This window comes from Nycticebus coucang, unplaced genomic scaffold (genome assembly GCF_027406575.1).
Source record: "Nycticebus coucang isolate mNycCou1 unplaced genomic scaffold, mNycCou1.pri scaffold_72, whole genome shotgun sequence".
Taxonomy (NCBI): Eukaryota; Metazoa; Chordata; class Mammalia; order Primates; family Lorisidae; genus Nycticebus; species Nycticebus coucang.
In genome coordinates this window covers 74,858-93,109 of record NW_026515592.1, presented here as the reverse complement: position 1 = coordinate 93,109, position 18,252 = coordinate 74,858, and the positions used below count along the sequence as shown (strand labels likewise).

General features: G+C 39.5%; 1 non-coding gene across 1 annotated transcript; it reads right to left on the bottom strand.

Moving 5' to 3' along the window:
* Positions 1-17,288: 17,288 nt before the first annotated feature.
* Positions 17,289-17,395, bottom strand: LOC128579563 (U6 spliceosomal RNA). Its single transcript, XR_008378202.1, has one exon. It is a non-coding gene; the product is annotated as a U6 spliceosomal RNA (small nuclear RNA).
* Positions 17,396-18,252: the final 857 nt, after the last annotated feature.

Below are 18,252 nucleotides of genomic sequence, written 5' to 3'. Positions count from 1 at the left end.
TCACCCTTCACTAATCAGACAGAACTAAATAACAAAAATTACGATACTCTTTTTGCTTGGTATGCTATGGAACTCAGTGTTACATCTTCCACTATGGTTTGGGCTTTGTCTATTTCTCCCTAGTTCTTTCAGGTTTGCTTCATGAATTTTGAACCTGTTAAATGTCACACATATATGTTAATTAATATTTAGTATCATTATAACTTCTTATTGAATTCCACTTTTTGTTGTTCATAAAGAATATTTAATGAGTTTTAATATTTTGTCTCATATTAATATAGTCACACTCATTTTTATACTTATTGTTTGCACGGTATATCTTTTTTCATCCTTTTGCTTTCCACCTGTTTGTCTTTTTCTATTTAAACTGCATTTCCTATGACAAGATTTTGTGGATCTTTGGTTTTTATATACAGTCTGATGAAATCTTCTTTTTAGTTGTAGTGTTTAATCTACTTACAGTTAACATAATTGTTGATATGGCTGGGTTTAAGTTTATCACCTTTTTTTCTTTTTTTTTTAATTAAGTCTTTGTCCTTTATGTGCAAAGGCTTGAGGGTAAATAGTAACCTCATAAATTTTGTAAAGTATAGAATGTGAAGTATAAAATTGTAAGAACCTGGAAGGGTGAGGAAGCATGTGTAAAGGGTCAGGTGTGAACTGCTACAATAAACGGGCATTTTAAACCTCACATTTTAATAGAATTGTGTTTTCTTCTTTAAGAAATTACAAGGAGAAAAAGCCCATCATACATGACATTCACTCACTTTCATTTAACATAGCCTTCCTGGCATTTTCTTAGTTATTGTGCCAAGACATTTACATTCCACATTTACTAAGTTTCACATATACCCTTTTAAGATGCACCGCAGGTGTAATTCCACCAATCTCCCTCCCTGTGCCCACCTTCCCCCCTCCCTCCTTTCCTTTTCCCCCTCCCCCCTATTCTTAGGTTGTAACTGGGTTATAGCTTTCATGTGAAAGCCATAAATTAGTTTCATAGTAGGGTGGAGTACACTGGATACTTTTTCTTCCATTCTTGAGATACTTTACTAAGAAGAATATGTTCCAGCTCCATCCATGTAAACATGAAAGAGGTAAAGTCTCCATCTTTCTTTAAGGCTGCATAATATTCCATGGTGTACATCTACCACAATTTATTAATCCATTTATGGATCGACGGGCACTTGTCACCCACTTTTATACATTTTTCAGTGCTCTTCTTTACAACTCATTTACTACATATAGATTCAGGATTCCTCCTCCTATTATTTCCCTTTTAAAAAAATAATGTCTTTTAGTAAAAGGAGAACAATTTATATGATATGAAGAGAATACAGAGTATGGAAATAATGCCTTTTAGAATCTCCCACAGTATAGGTCTAACAAGGAAATATTTCGGCTTTTGTTTATTTGAAAATAACTTTTTAATTTTTATTTTGAGGATATTTATGCTGGATATAGAATTCTGGGCTTACAGATTTTTTTTCCTTCAGCAATTTAATATTACCATCCAAAGCATCACTAATGTAATTCAACTTTCACTGTTCTGATAAGAGGTAAGCAGTGACTTTCACTTACACAGAAGGTGTCTTTTTTTCCTCCTGGCTGCTTTAGTTTCTTTTTATCTTTGCTTTCTAGCTTTTTTTTTTTTAAACGGTTTTTTTTTTTTTTTTAATTTGGCCAGGGCTGGGTTTGAACCCGCCACCTCCAGCATGTGGGACTGGCGCCCTACCCGCTGAGCCACAGGCGCCGCCCTTTGCTTTCTAGCTTATGACAGGATGCCTATTTACAAATGTATATTTACACTGTTTGACATTTACTAAACTTCTTGAATCTGTAAATCAATGTTTTCCATCAAATTTGGGAAATGTGGGGCCATTAGTTTTTCAAATGTTGTTCACTCTCTTCTTCTTCTGGAAATCCTATTTTTTCTTACAGGTCCCTGAGGTTTTTCTTCAAACTTTGTTCTACTTGGTCTGCAGATTGGATAATTCCTATTGATTTGTCTTCAAGTTCATTGACTCTTTCTTCTACCATCTCTACTATGCACTTAAGATCATCCAATGAATTACTCATTACAAACATCATACTTTTCAGTTCTAAAGTTTCATATTGGTTCTTCTATTATTCTTTCTATTTCGCTCAACATTCTCTACATATTAAACTCACTGTGGCTATGTTTTCGTTTAGTGCTTTGAATATATTTTACTTTAGTTCTTTGTACCTTTTTTGGTATATTTTTATAATAGCTGCTTTGCCGTCTTTGTTAAATCCAACATCTGGGCCATCTCAGGATTGGTTTCTATTGAATTCTTTTTTTCTTTGCTTGACAATAGGTCCTGTTTTGCTATTTCCATATACACATTGCTGATGATACCCTGCAGAGAGTCTGGTTTCTGTTCTTTTTCTCTAAAGAGATTTTTGTTTTGTTTTGTTTTTCAAAATGTTAAGGGGGTACAAATGTTTTTGTTACATAGCATGAGTCAGGCTATAAACGAGTCCATCACACAAATACTGTTCATTGTACCCAACAGGCATTGTACACCTCTCCTTCCATGCCCCTCCCCCTTGGTTTCCAATGACTTTTGCTTCCCTCTGCTCCTGTGTGCCCTGTCAGGTAGTTCTGATTTATTAGAGAGTGCATGTGATTATTTTGGGGTAGGCAATTCAACTACCTGGAAGACCATCTTAAACTTAGGTACCTGGGTAAGACTTGCATTATAAAAGTTTTGCTAGGGCAGATCTGTAGAATGCCCAGGGAATTTCCCAAGTCCTTTTAAATTGCTGAGTTTGGATTCAGCATCCAAACTCCATCCTCCTTGAGGATCTCTATCAAGGATTGATGGTTTTAGAGGAGGTCTTACTCATGGTTATGTCCTTACTGCTAAGGCATGGCGTTTCTGGTCTTTCTGGTATCCCAGATTGGTGCCTAGACATCTCTTCATTCTGGTAAGGCCAGACCTTCAATGTCCTCTAGCCCTGCTCACCCTCCAGCATCTCTATTCTGTTCTCAACCTTACAGGCACCACAGTCTGAAAAGCAGCATGTGGTCTCTTCCTGCATGTGTACAGTTTAGCTCTTAATCCAATACTCATGAGCAACTATATGAAGACCTCTGCAGCCCTACCTCTGAGCAGTTCCCCTGGCTCCCCATCCTACAGATGGCCAATTCACCTGGCCCAAACTCAGGTCTTTGCCTCCTGGTCTCAGTAGGACCACTGTGCTCTTCTTGGAAACCAACTCATTGCTCCGCAGTTAAGAAACTTCTCTCAGGCAGAAAACTGAGGCAATCATACAGCTCACTTTCCATATTGCACTGCCTGTACATAAAAACAGTAACCACCTAGGTGATGCCTGTGGCTCAATGGAGTAGGGCACCGGCCCCATATGCCAGAGGTGGCGGGTTCAAACCTAGCCCCAGCCAAAAAACTGCAAAAGGGAAAAAAAAAACAGTATCTACATATATTTTGTCCAGTTTTAAAATTGATTAAGGTGAGTTATCTATCCAAGTACCAGTACTTCATCATGGCTAAGGGGGAAATGCCTCAGAGTTAAATCTAGTATTCAACTACCCTGTTTCCCTGAAAATAAGACATCTCCCCAAAATAAGACCTACTTACAGGAAAGATAAGACGTTCCCTGAAAATAAGACCTAGCGCGTCTTTGAGAGCACACCTTAAAATAAGACACTGTCTTATTTTCGGGGAAACAGGGTAGAGTAATTAACTCGACTTAATTTGCATCTCTAGCTCTCTTTCTACCTAAGTGGTTTCTTCTCATTCTTTACTATGGGAACTCCCTTTTTACCTATTATCCCATTGTAAGGAGTCTCAAATTGTTTTCATAAGTGGAAAATTACAATTACAAATAAATAACAACAACCCAATCTATATTTTACTACTTATCACATGAACTATTTTTAGTGATACACAGAACGGATGCCCCACACAATCTTTAGCCACAAAGAACTTATTTCCAAAGCAAAAAGCTCTATCTGTCATATTACCATAGAACAGACACCTATTTTTAGGTCAATGGCTTCAGAGCACTTTGTCTCAGTGTCGGGCTTTGTTTATTGCTCCACCACAGACCATGGTGGGAAGAAGAGGGACAGTAGGGAGTGTCCTGGCCCATCAAGCCAAGGACTGCAAAGGGTCACAAAGAACTCCTGTGGGAAACGTTTTATTTTATGCATCAAATATGAAGTAAGAGTAGACTAGGATTGAGAAAAAGAGAAGAGCAAAACAACACGTCAGCAACCTGTTTCACTGACATAGTTATCATTTCACCTTTACAAGAGATGGCAATCCCTGATTGATAGTTTGATTCACTCGCTGATGGATGTATTTCAACATTTCCATACTTCTGGAGAGCTACCAGAGGCTTCAAATACTAGTGTCCATATTAGAAATTATATCCACTTTACTAATATCAGAAATTGAACCAATGAGATACAATGCTAATTATTCATATAATCATTTATCATTTACATTCTGAGCACAAGGAATAAGCATAATTTTGCATAGAAAATTTCCAATTCCAACTCTTAGCAGACCACATCTTGAAAGACTATTCAAACATTAACTACAGATTGTTACTATACCCCCCAAAATGCTAGAGATTAATCACAGTCTAAGCAAACTTAAAATGCCTCTTTAAAACTACAAAGTGGACATAAACCTATGGCTTACTTCATAAATGATCACAGCAAAGGAAAATGTACAGGAGACTTAAGAATGTTTTTCTAGGCATAGTCTGGAAACATCAAAAGATTGCAACCCAGTGAAAACTCAAAACCCTGGATTTTTTTTTTTTTTTTGTAGAGACACAGTCTCACTTTATGGCCCTCGGTAGAGTGCCGTGGCCTCACACAGCTCACAGCAACCTCCAACTCCTGGGTCCAAGCGATTCTCTTGCCTCAGCCTCCCGAGCAGCTGGGACTACAGGCGCCCGCCACAACGCCCGGCTATTTTTTGGTTGCAGTTTGGCCTGGACCGGGTTTGAACCCGCCACCCTCTGTATATGGGGCCGGCGCCTTACCGACTGAGCCACAGGCGCCGCCCTGGATTTCTTTTTTATAATTGATGAATGGAAATCACCTTGGGACCTGCTAAATAAAATTTCCTTGGAGTAAGATGATTCTGAAGAAATTCAAGAGAATGAAATTTCCTTGATATAACATTATTCTGAGGAGATTTGAGAGACTCAGGGCATAATTCATATTTTAAGTATGTGTGAGAGACAACCCTCGAGAGTCCCTGCACCGCCACATAAAAGCCACTTTCCTGCAAGCATTCTTGAGGAAGCAATCTAAAGACAAGAAAGCAACCCGAATTCCCAGAGTAACCATCATGTTCTTGGTGCAGGATAGCTATTTCTCTGTTTGATTATGTGCTCCTAAAGGACTACAGAGTCTAGTTTCTGTCTTTCACTTGCTCTGACAATTGGCCATTACGGATACTTTTTTTAGGATTAACTTGTGCCGAAAGATGGAAAGAAAGGCATTTCATTAAGGCATTCAATTAAGATGTCAGAATATATCTTTTGTATCCCCCCAAATAAATGTTTGTTTCATCTTCTGAATACATATACCTGTGAAAGGTTGTACACAAGGGCAAACTCACACAAAACAGAGCTGTGGACAGGGGGGCGCGGATGACAGAGGGAGGGAGGGCATGAGGTGGGATCGCCCTAATGTGCACCTTGTGAGGGTGTAGAACACGTTCCCTGGGTGAGGAGCTCCTCTACAAATGGAACGCACCCTGGAAGTGAGAACAACATAACCTAAAAATTGTACCCTCACATTAATTTGAATAAAGTTTAAAAAAAAGATAAAGATATGCAGTATTAATTTTGGGATTACTATATATTGTCAAAACCAAAAAAAGAACGTAAATTACTTTTTTCACTTAATCATAGTTATTTCCTGTCCCTCTAAAAGGACTTATTGGTCTATAAGCTTTTATTCATGCTTAAATATATAGATAAGTACAAAACATATACTATCAAATGTAAGTTATTACTATCATTAAGCTTTTATTGCTCTTGAACCTTCTACTGGCGTCAGTAATACTTTATAATTGCACTGAACATTAACAGGATAAAGCCTGGTGAATGGCTGATTTCATTTTCACTTATGAATATGAGACTTACTAATCTCCACCATAAAAGTTCAATAATGAGAGCTCTTTTCAGAAATACATCACATGATGCTTAATGCTAACTGAAAAATAAATTGATTCAAAACAAAAAAATTATCAAATCACATGACAAAACTTCTGCTATTGAAAAAGACAGGACCAAGCTGGGTACGGTGGCCTGTAAGCCCAGCATTTTGGGAGGCTGAGGTGGGAGAATTATTTGAGAGTAGGAGTTCAAAACCAGCCTGGGCAACATAGTTAGACCCTGTCTCTACAATTTTTTTTTTTAATTTGCTAGGTAGAGTAGCACCTGTAGTCCCAGCTACTTAGGAGCCTGCGGCAGGAAGACTGCTTGGAGATTGAGGTTATAGTCAGCTATGATCTCTGCACTCTAGTCTCAGTGATAGAGCAAGAATCTGTCTAATAATAATAATAATATAATAATAATACAAAAATAAACCCTAGGTGAAAAATCACTACTTTAGACTTTAAAATAAAAATCCAAAAAAGGCTATTTACTTTCACTTACTACTTTCTACAGAAAATCAAATTCAAGGTCACCAACAACCTCTATGTTGCTGAATCCTATGGACACTTCCCAGTTTTTACTTCACCTGATTTCTCCACACCTTTGACCTGCTGACTTCCTCACCCTTCTGGAAATGCTCCACTCCTTGGCCCCTGAATCCCCCCGTCCACCAATCCCAGGGTCTCCTGACTCCTACCTGTCTCTTCTCAGTGTCATTTGCAAATTCTTCTTCTGTCCCTCCTACAAATACTGGTACACCTCAGGGTTTAATGCATACCTCTGTTAACACTTTCTGCTGCACAGTGAAATCCTCCACTCCTGTTTGTCATCTGTGAAAGCATTCATTTGCATTGAGCTCTTTATTGTCACATATTGGACACTGCCATTTGAATATTCCAACATGTTGGACTCAATTATTGCTCTTAGTATGTTCCTTGTCAGAGTGAAGACGATCACCTTATACTCAGATCAGAAACCCGAACATTATCTCAACCCATCGCTTTCCTCAATTTCATTTCCAAACTCACAGGTTTTGAGTCTCAAGCTTCCACCTGCGGTGCATCTTACAAGGGTACATGTGAAACTTAGTAAATGTAGAATGTAAATGTCTTAACACAATAACTAAGAAAGTGCCAGGAAGGCTATGTTAACCAGTGTGGTGAAAATGTGTCAAACAGTCCATAAAACCAGTGTATGGTGCCCCATGATCACATTAATGTACACAGCAATGATTTAATAAAATAAATAAATAAATAAATAAAAAATAAAGCTTCCTAAGCACATGCACTGCTCGCCCTTTCCTCTGTCACCCCTCTGCTCAGCCCTTATCATTTCCCCCCAGATTACTGCCAACGGTCTCCCTCCTCCATTCCTGACTTTCTCCACCCAATTCTCTATACCCTACTCCCCAAATCATCTTCCTAAAGTACAAATCTGTCACATGAATTCCCTGCTGACACACCCTCAAGGCCCCACTCCCTCGTATGGTCCAGGAGACCATCAAAGTCTGACACGAGCTTTGTTCTCAGGCCCCCCACCTTCCATCTCCTCTCCGTCACACTAAACTTCTTCCAGTTATTAAAACTGCAATATCTCGGGTGACGCCTGTGGCTCAAAGGGGTAGAGCGCTAGTCCCATATACCAGAGGTGGTGGGTTCAAACTCAGCCCTGGCCAAAAACTGCAAAAAAAAAAACAAAAAAAACAAAAAAAACTGCAGTATCTCTCTGTCCTCCAGGCCTTGCCATGTGCTGGTCCCTCTTTCTAGAGCACCTCTCTCTTTCCTGAGCCCTCCATTTCACACCTGCAATTAAGCATCTGTGGGTGTGAAGATGAAACTTAGCTAAGAAGAAACTTTGCCCCTCTCGCCTGCTCCCCGGCACCCTTTACACAGCCAACTGCAGTTCACCAAAACTCTAGGACTGGGACTTATTCAATAACGTATCTTTGGTGTCTACTTTGGTAAATATTTATCAAATTGTTGGATATTTATCAATTGTTGGTGTTTACTCCCTTTCCCAACTTTCGGGTACATATTTTTAAGAACTGTTCCTGGGAGATGACTCATCCAGTAAGTGACAGAGGAGTCACTGCCCACTGTAAAGAGTGGGTGAGTCTACTAGAGACCCCACCTGAGGTGCTGGATAGAGGCCTGTGAATGCCTCTCTAGCGGCAGGCGCTGGGGCACAACTGGAAATGTGAGACTCAAGGTCTTGCTTGAAATTTTTGAGCTCTAACAGCTCAAAGTTACACTTTGTATATCAAAGTTACACAGTCATTGTGACGGGGTGCAATATTAAAACACTAACAGTCAGTAGAGAAACACCATCAAATTTATTTTCCTGTCTTCAAGAAAGGTAGATCACCAAGGTCCTCTTTAAAAATATCTGTCCAAATATCTCTCTCCAGAAGAATCTATGCTTCTGACTGCAGACCAGACCCAGATTGATTTTCTATGAGTTACGCCTTTCCTGACGTGCAGGCAGATGATCAGAGGTTGACTTTACTCTTGGTCAATTTTCAAACACAAACTCAGGAGTTAAGTCATAACTCAGGCTTTTATTAACACAGTGAACCTCAGGCTGAGGCCCTAATGTTCACCAAGGACAAAAGACATGACTTGTAAGATATTACTAACTATATCCTCTTCAGAAGTATAAAAGTGTAACTTTATAGGTAAAAGGCTCAGTTCTACACTTAGAGAAATCCAGATTCTAATCTCAGTTTACTATCTATATGATTTAGGGTAACTCAAACTCTCCAGGTTTTAATTTCCATATGAATGGCAATTCTTTGACAGTGTTTTAAATAGAATAATTGAACTAATATACACAAAGAGTTTAACATAATGCCTGCTACAAATATTCGCTACCTTAATTAGCTATTCATCCTTCTCTCTTACATGTTTTCTAAATCAGGCAGCGATTACTGGAGTTAGCAAGGGCAGAGGGAACATCTCTCAGTTTTGTAAGTTACGATGTTTGCATTAATTACTAGAGGATTACCCACCACAATAAGAGAACCAAACCACACTTCCATATTCCACTGGAGGGAATATGCAGTCCTCTTAGATGTCAAAACATTCATTTCATTATGATTCAAAGAGAAGAGAATGACCTGCCAAAACACCAACCACTAAGCTTCCCACAACACGTGGATGTCTCTGACAGGTGTCTCCATTCCAAACACTGACCAGGCCAGCAGCCGGAACAGATGGCCCAGCTGGCAACATAGGCCTTTTCATCCGCCTGCGGTTTCTCACAGGTGCTGGGAGAAGGCGAGATAACTCAGTGTTTTCTGTTGTTTTGATAACCTTAACTGCTGTCTTTCCCACAGGCCAATTTTATTTTGGACATATTTCTATTTTTTAATATTTGACAACTGAAGACACTGGTAGCAAAAATAAAAACGTTTTTCTGAAAACTGATCTCATACACACATAATCATACAGCTGGCTTCTTCCCAGCCATCATTAATTTCCTTTCCCTTGAGCCTTTTTTCTCACCTCCATATCAGTGTAACCATCATCAAAATATCACAAAATCTGCTTGTAAGCATTTTTCACAAGCTGGGTTTAATACCGTAGTGTGTTTAAATAAGACATTTCCCCTTTTCTAAAATGAAAAAAATGCAAAAATATTATCATTCTTCCTCATGGTAGCCACGGCAGAGCACACTTGCTCTTTGTCTGTGTAACTTCCAGATTAAAACAGATGGGCTGACTTAAGAAACAGGTAATTTTAACATCCTCCTTCACAAGCAGAATGGTGGCATGGCACATTAAAGTAGAAAAGCTTACATGTTCTAGGTGTAATTTATTAGTAACTTTTCCTTAGAACTTGACAAAGGTTTAAAACACTGAATAGAATTTTATACACAGAAAACATCTCTTTTTAAAGATATTTTAGCTATTCCTTTATTTTTGGCTCATTTGTGATATAGCTCATGAATAACTGCCATTATGAAGCTGTTCCTTTAAACGTGAGAAAACTAAGGCACCAATAATTATAGGTTGTGTATACCTAATGTTCCTTTCATTAGCTGGAATCCAGTGTAAGAGCCCCTCCCTTATCATCATCATCGTCATCGTCACCAGGTACAGTGTTCAGGAGCACAGCTGTGTTAAGTGGGACCTAGGTTCAAATTCCTGTTCCTGACCTTCCTAGCCCTATGACCTGGAACAAGTTGCTCAACTTCTCTGAGCTTCCATGTCTTCATCCAGGAACCCGATAAGCACTCCATAAGGTACTTCTTATTATTTATCATTTACTTCTAACATAAATATAAAAGTATGCCAAGGCCTCCCCATCTTAAACAAACTAATTCTCTCCAACTTCATTTAACTACTGTTTGTTTTTCCTCCCTTCCATTTCCTTAATTACTATTAAGTGCTCAATCCATTACAGTCTGGTTTCTGCTTCTACTAAAACTGGTCTGACGGTGGCCACCAACTACCACTTCTCTGCCAAATCTAGTGGATGTACTCATTCCTCGTCTTCCTTTACCTCACTAGAGAGAGCATTGACCCTGTTGGTCAGGTTGTCCTTGTTAAAACTCTCGTCTCCTGTAATTCACGTGATAACCCTCTCTCCTGATTTTCTTCCTACCTTCTTGAGCCTGCTCCTTCTGAATTCCTGAAAACTCCTCTTCCTCACCTCCTGAACTGTTGGCATCATCAATGGAGGCAGAAAAAGAGCTTTCGGCTCTTGTTGGCTCAACAAACATGACCCTTTGTGATCTGGCCCCTGCTTGCTCTTGTAGACTCGGTCTCTCCAATTAATCACATTTCTATTTCTGCCCCTCTCTCCCAGTCCTTTTATGCCATCGACCTACTTCCTAATCCCTGCATGCACCCATTGTATCCTGCTTCTCAGCCTTCCAGAAGACACGTCTTTTTCTTAGGTTCTCTCTCCTCCCTCCACATTTTCTCTGTATTTAGCCTTCAAAACTCAGCTCAAGCATCACCTTCTTCTCAAGCTGTCTCAACAGGGGCTGAAAAAGTCATCTTTAATATTCTACCCTCAGCTGAGGTTTCATAAATAGAGACAGGCTTCCCTATAGAGCCCTGGCAAAATTACAGAATCATGAGGAAATAAAGAATTTTTATTGTTTTAAGTGGCCAAGTTTGGGGATGTTTGTTAGGCAGCAATAGATAGACAAAACACCCCAAACTCACTAGATTTTAAGTTCTTCAAAGGCAGACTCATGTTGCGTTGAATACTGTATTGAAAACAACAATTCTTTGGTTTATGAAGCCCCCATGAATGATTAGTCAACTAACCACCCAACCAACCAGTCAACTAATGAGCCAGTCCATCAGTCAAAGTGGTCTAAAGTTAGTCTTTTCCCTTTAATTTAATTAAATGTTTCTTTGAACGTGGAAGCCAACAAAATGGGGAAAAGGGAGAGATAAGGAGAAGAATGAATGCTAAGTAAATTCATGTCTCTGGAGGGACTTACCGACCTAAAGTTCTAGCTCTGATCTGCTCTTATCACTACAGTCTCACTTCTATTTCCTACTACATATTTCCATTGAAGTATGTCCCTCTCTCTTCTGCCAAACCTAAACTTTTTACAAACCTTTATACCAGGGTCCTATTTGATCTTTTTGGCTATGTTACGATCATTGTTCATTCTTGAAATCTCAGTCAGCTTTGATTTCTGCCTTCTTCTCCCTACAAATATATTCCACCTTATTATTAATTTAGACCAATTTGCCTTGGTAATTTTTTTTTTTGGGGGGCCAGGGCTGGGTTTGAACCCGCCACCTCCAGTATATGGGGCCAGTGCCCTACTCCTTTGAGCCACAGGCACTGCCCTGCCTTGGTAAATTTTTTTTGGTGATTCGTCCTTTCCTTTAACCTCCTTCTTCCCTCGTGCTAGCTTGGACTCACATTACCCCATTTCTGTATTAGTCAAATGTCTTATGATTATAATGCTGTATTGAGAGTCTTATAGTTACATTTCCAAGTCCTGATATGTCTAATGAAGCCTTTTTGTAGATGAAACATTTAATTTCAGGGCAAATAGGTTAAAGAAAATGGTAATTATTTCAATTGTCATTACTCTTTCCCAAAATAAATATTATTTGTAACAGTGAAAGGAAATCAGTTTTAAAAATGATATCCATGAAGTGACTAAACATTAGAACCTATTATTTGACAAATCTTATTAATGAGCAGTGTCATAAGAATAGATGACAGATGATGACTCTAGTGAGGAAGCAATCTGAATTTGTTTTTGTTAGCCTGAAAGCCGACATGAAAAAAAAAGGCAAAAGAAAAGGGGACAAAACCCAAGCTGGAACCCCATCTCTTTTGTATACATCAGTTCAACCTTTGTTAATAGGATAGGGAATTCATTATTTATATCAAGAGGAAATGGACAAACATTTTATGCCTGATAAGATTTTTTTCTTTATGCGTCAAATTCTTTAAAGGATCCAACTGAAAGATAGTCTTCATCATGGGAAGTTTGGAGAAAGAATTTATCCATATGCTAAATCTATCAAAGCTATTTCATGATTCTGTACCAGCTGAAGCTAACCCCAATTACCCTTTTTTCAATCAAGGGATTATCTTTCATGTACACATTAATGCACATCTTGATTTTAAGCAACAGTGAGTTATTTGCTTTGTGAGAACATGAAAGTCATCTTGATATTAAGAACAGAAAAAAAAATTCATTCTAATTAAGTAAATCCCATAATGTTATAATCTTATCTAGGAAACAGCTACGAGATAAGAATAGCTGTTTGCAAACTAACAATTGAGTTCACAATTAAGGTCACCTAACCTTATCTATCCCTACTAAAATGTCCTATTTTTCAGTCATTGTAAGAATGTATCTTATCACCAATAATAATTCCATATCAAAAATGATTCTGCCTTCACAGCAGGTGCCACAAAGTATGTATTTTTAGAAAGCTTCCACCCTTGAATTCATTTACTAGCAATCTAGTGGTGATTTACAGTGGACAAGAGGAAATTAAGAATAGGAACAAATGAACACATGTCGTAGGACAACATACAAATAAAGGCAAAACAATAACAAGGCCAAGGTGAGAACCAGTGCAAGGTGATTTTCCACTTCACACAAATGTTTTTATATCCAGATTACTACTGAGGGATCTTTATTAAATTACAGAATACTTACTCCAAAATCTCTGCTTGTTCCCATCCTTGGGTCAATTTTGCCAATTTAATTTCCAAAGACAAAGCATGCCCACCTTGACAAAAGGCAGTTGCTGAAAGGGAGTTTGGGGGAATGTAGAAACTACCTCCTCTTCCAAATTCAGTATTTGGCACTCCAGACAGCCTCATAAATTACACCAATCATGGTGTTGGCCAATTAAGTTACACAGAAGTTAGAATTAGTTGAATACCCTGCAGTGGGTCTTAAGTGAGTCAAGGTGACCAGAGGAAAGTTGCCTAAATGGTATACAGAGTGAAGATGTCTGTTCCTGGTACAGTAAACAAGACCAAACCAAAAAGATTTGCAAGAGAGAGGAAATAAGGTGCTAACTCAAATACTGGCAACTGAAAGGAAAATTATGTAAGGGACATCCAAAATGCTGAAAAGCAAAAGAAAAATGAATGGTGAATGCAGAATATGATTGTCTTAACACAATAACTAAGAAAATGCCAGGAATGCTATGTTAACCAGTGTGATGAAAATGTGTCGAACTGTTTATAAAACCAGTGCCTGGTGCCCCATGATCGCATTAATGTACACAGCTATGATTTAATACTAATAAAAATAATAATAATAAAATGGCAAAAGAAAATGCAAAAAAAAAAAGAAAAATTAATGGTGTAGCATGACCATGCTTTGTGGTCTACTCTGGCTGTGACAGATGGGATGGGAGGAAGGGACGGAGAACCGAGAGCTAGATGTTACATGAGTAAGAGGTTTCTGTGGTTAGACATGGAACAATATAGTCTAGACAAGAAGGGCACTCGAGAATTGTCCCATGGAGAGGAGGGACTCTGCTTTTGCTCTAATTAAATTGTTTTGGTATGTTCATGGGTGTCACTGGTGGGAAGCAAGAAGAATGGCTGGATTTAATGAAGAAGCACCAGAATTGGGAAAGTTCATCCATTTCCTTGCCTTCGCATTTGACATTTTCAGAGGAGTTCTGGGGAGAATGTGCTCATCTCTCATTACTCATAGCCATAAAATGGCAAAGTAATAGGAACTAGTCCAGATGGTTCAGAGGAAAACTCTAACATGGATACACTGTGCTTCTTTCCTGCCAAAAGTTAGTGAAAAAACATTTACTCCCCTCAAATTGCTGGCATTTTCATTGCCTTATCCTGCCCCACAGAGGTTTTCTACTGCTTCAGATACCCCAGGACTCAAGAAGAGTTCTGAGCTCTTCTTCTGTTGTGGTCCCGAATCTCAAACTTTCTTCCCCCTATATAAAGTCTTGTGGCTCCCAAAATTACAGCTGGATCTGAGCTCTTCTATACTTGCTCTTTTAAGAAAAGATTATATAACCCGAGAACCTGGACTCAAATAAATATTTATGGGGTGAAGGTATGGAGAGACCCGGAGGGGAATCACAGAAATTGCTTTGCTCTCTCCGCCTCACCAGATGTCTTCATTAGCCTCTTCTCTCAGATGGGGCTTGAGATTGGCCACCAAAAGCCATAGAAAATCCCAAAAGTGGAATCAGAAACTGCATTAGTGCTTATGTTTCCCTGATGTTATTATACTTAAAACAACATCTGCCATTTCCTAATCCCGCCTAATCATTTAACAAGTTTTTTAAAGACCATCTATTTAGCATCTTGCTACAGATACAGCCTCAAAGTGTGGTAAAGAAGACCCCCTGGCAGAGTGACTACTAGCCTACTGTTGGCCTTTGTAGAAAGCAGAAAGTTATCTCCCATAGGCGAAGCCACATGGTACCCCAGCTTGGTGATCCTGGCAGACACAGTTCTGCACCAAAGCACAAGACCTGGTGAGCCAGCGTGAGCCGGATGCCAGCCCCACTCCAGGAGGCTCTGTGTAAAGCACTAACTGCATGACTCTGCCCTCCCCAAGCCCTGCTCCCAGGCTCTGACCACTAGTAGCACATCTCTGCATGACTCCGACTGACCCTTCCTTATCAGTCTGGCTCTCTGGTCCTAGATCCCAGGAGCATCCCAACATCCTCACTTGGCCTGCTGGCCACTGCCCCCAACCTAAGACCTCAGCATGCTGAGGACTAATGAGTTACAGCTCCTTGTTCTGACCTTTTGTCATCCAGTTCTGCTTCTGACAAGAGAGAATACACAGAGGCCCAAACAGCCAATTATACAAACTTATGCTTATCAAAGCTGATAGCATCCAGAGCAGAGACACAGTTTACATTATCTTTTAACTATTCCAAGCACTGAGATCCCAGGCTGGTTTAGAATGTGAAAACAATCTATACTTCCTGTCATTTAAGTAAAACACTCTTGCTTTTCTGATGTCACACTTTTTGGAGGTGATGAGCTTTGCTGGCAGCTCTTGCGCTTTTTGGGAATGCTGGTAGCAAGATGATGGCCAATGCTACCACCGAGAGTGTTAACAGCAGAGGACTAAAGGCCAGAACACTTATTTCTCTTTAAGAATATTACCAACCACTTAATATGCAACTTATGAGCTAAAGTCCACAACTCATAGAAAGTGTGAAAAGCTTTATGAAATTTTATACTTTTTAGAGTCCTGAGGATTTAGTAGGCCTGGCATAGGCCACTGAAGGGCACCCTTCACATTTCAATCACTCTTGATAGAACCAGCTTAGACGGTGTCACAGGTTCCTTCAAAAGATTCTACATCCTTTCCAGGATTATCTCATTCCTTCCACTTGACAGAGACACATTATGGAGGTGGGGGAGGAGGGCAGAGACACTGAGGCAACAATGCGGGATGACACTCTAAAGACCAGGAAGGACCGCCGAATGAGTTCAGTTTTCTGTAGTTAGCTACAAAGACCCAAATACTTCCTCGTAGGAGAGAATAAGCAGCACCAACCCTAAAATCCTTGTTTAAAAGACTAGACTCTAGAAACATTTTCCCGGCCTCATCCAAGCAGGCAGACACAACACAGAATTTGTGCCAGGTAAAAGCATGACCTTTCCAAAACTGACTTAGCTGGCACTGCGAGTGAGGATGTCTCTGGGTTCCGGCCACATAGTTACCCCCAGTTCAATTCTCCTCCTGGCCAGTGACCTTTTGTTCACATTCTCCTCTCTTTTATGTTTCCTTGACTTCCTTCATTCGGGCCCTTCCCATGGAGCCTCCGTGGTTGTTTACAGTCTGCCTCTGGTTTTCCTCTCCTACATCCTTTATGTCTCCACCATTGACACTGCAGCTACTCCTGCTTTAAATCTGTCTAGGTGCTCAGGCCCTTGTTTTAATTGTTGGGGATTCATCGAGGGTAGGCACTCAGAACTTTTTAAAAATAATTTTCTTTCTAGTGCAGGGAGACTGTTATTTCTTTTCATTGCGACTGTGGCATGCTGTGTCCACTAAATGATAGGAGATATCTTTGGGATTCATGCCACAGCACCCTACTATGGGGAACACAAATGCCCTTTAGATACACGTCGTCAAGCTCACTATATACACGTAGAGAATTAAGCCCTGCAGAACATGAGGTGACCCTAGATATACAAGTGAGAAAACAAGTCCTATTGTTTGAAGCCTTTGAAATTTTGCACATATATATGATAGTACCGACTTACTTCCGAACAAACTCAAAGGGTGCAAGGCAGATGAAAAACATTTACTGAGAACATGTTATACTTTGGTAGGTTTTCCTCTATCATTTCATCCAGTTCCCACCACACCACGTAAGTATTAGGGAATTTGGGTAACATTTTTGAAGACCACAACCAGTTCTGCTCAGGTCTGAGTCTTTAGCTAAACAATTCTATAGGGCTAACACATCTGTAATATGTTGTAGCTTATGATTCATAATATATTTCATACATTTGAAAGAGCAATTACAGAGAGCATAACATCTAATTCAATCATTTAAAATATAATTTATAACACACTTGATAGCATAATTTTTATTTTAAAATATACTTTTACAGTATTTCTTATTTTAACATAGACTTCATAATATGCTTTTTTTTTTTTTTTAAATATGGAACGCTTCACGAATTTGCGTGTCATCCTTGCGCAGGGGCCATGCTAATCTTCTCTGTATCATTCCAATTTTAGTATATGTGCTGCCGAAGTGAGCACCATAATATGCTTTTATAGTATACTTTTAATTTTTAAATATAGTTTAAAAACTTTTTTTCTATGTTATAATCTGATGAAGACTTACAACTATAGTATTTCACCTCAAGCTGCCACTTCTATGGCCACATCTCAACGTGCTGTCATAAGTTTTCTCTGCAACACGCTGTAAACATAGGCCTGGCAAATCACAGTGGCTCTCGCCTATAATCCCGGCATTCTATGGGCCAAGGCAGGAGAAGCCCTTGAAATCAGAAGTTTGAGAACATCCCGAGCAAGTGAATGATCCCGCCTCTACTAAAAATTAAAAAAGTTAGCTGAGCTTTGGGGTGGGCACTGTAGTTTGAGCTACTCAGGAGGCTGAGACAGGACGATTGCTTGAGCTCAGGAGTTTGAGGTTGCTATGAGCTATGATGATGCCACTGCACTGTGGCCTGGAAGACACAGTGAGACTCTGTCTCAAAAACAACAACAAAAACCTGCCCTCCCCACTGACACTGACCAGCACCCTTTCTTTTGCCTAGGGATTTGTTTCCTGCCAAAGCCCTGGGGGGAAATGCCAACATGTCCATCTCAGGGAGAGACACTTTTCCTACCCTACAAAGATTTACAACTGTTATGGACCCATAATAATCAAAAATAAAAATCTTAAAACAACTCTTATATTAGTATGTGTTTTGATTATTTACAAGGTAATTTAAGATTTTAATTTTTTAAATTTCTGGGACCACGCCATTCTGTAAAAATTTAAGTTAGAGGCTCAGCATCCGTAGCTCAGTGGTTTGGGTGCCAGCCACATGTACCAGGGCTGGTGAGTTCAAACCCGGCCTGGGCCTGTAAACAATGATGACAACTACTAC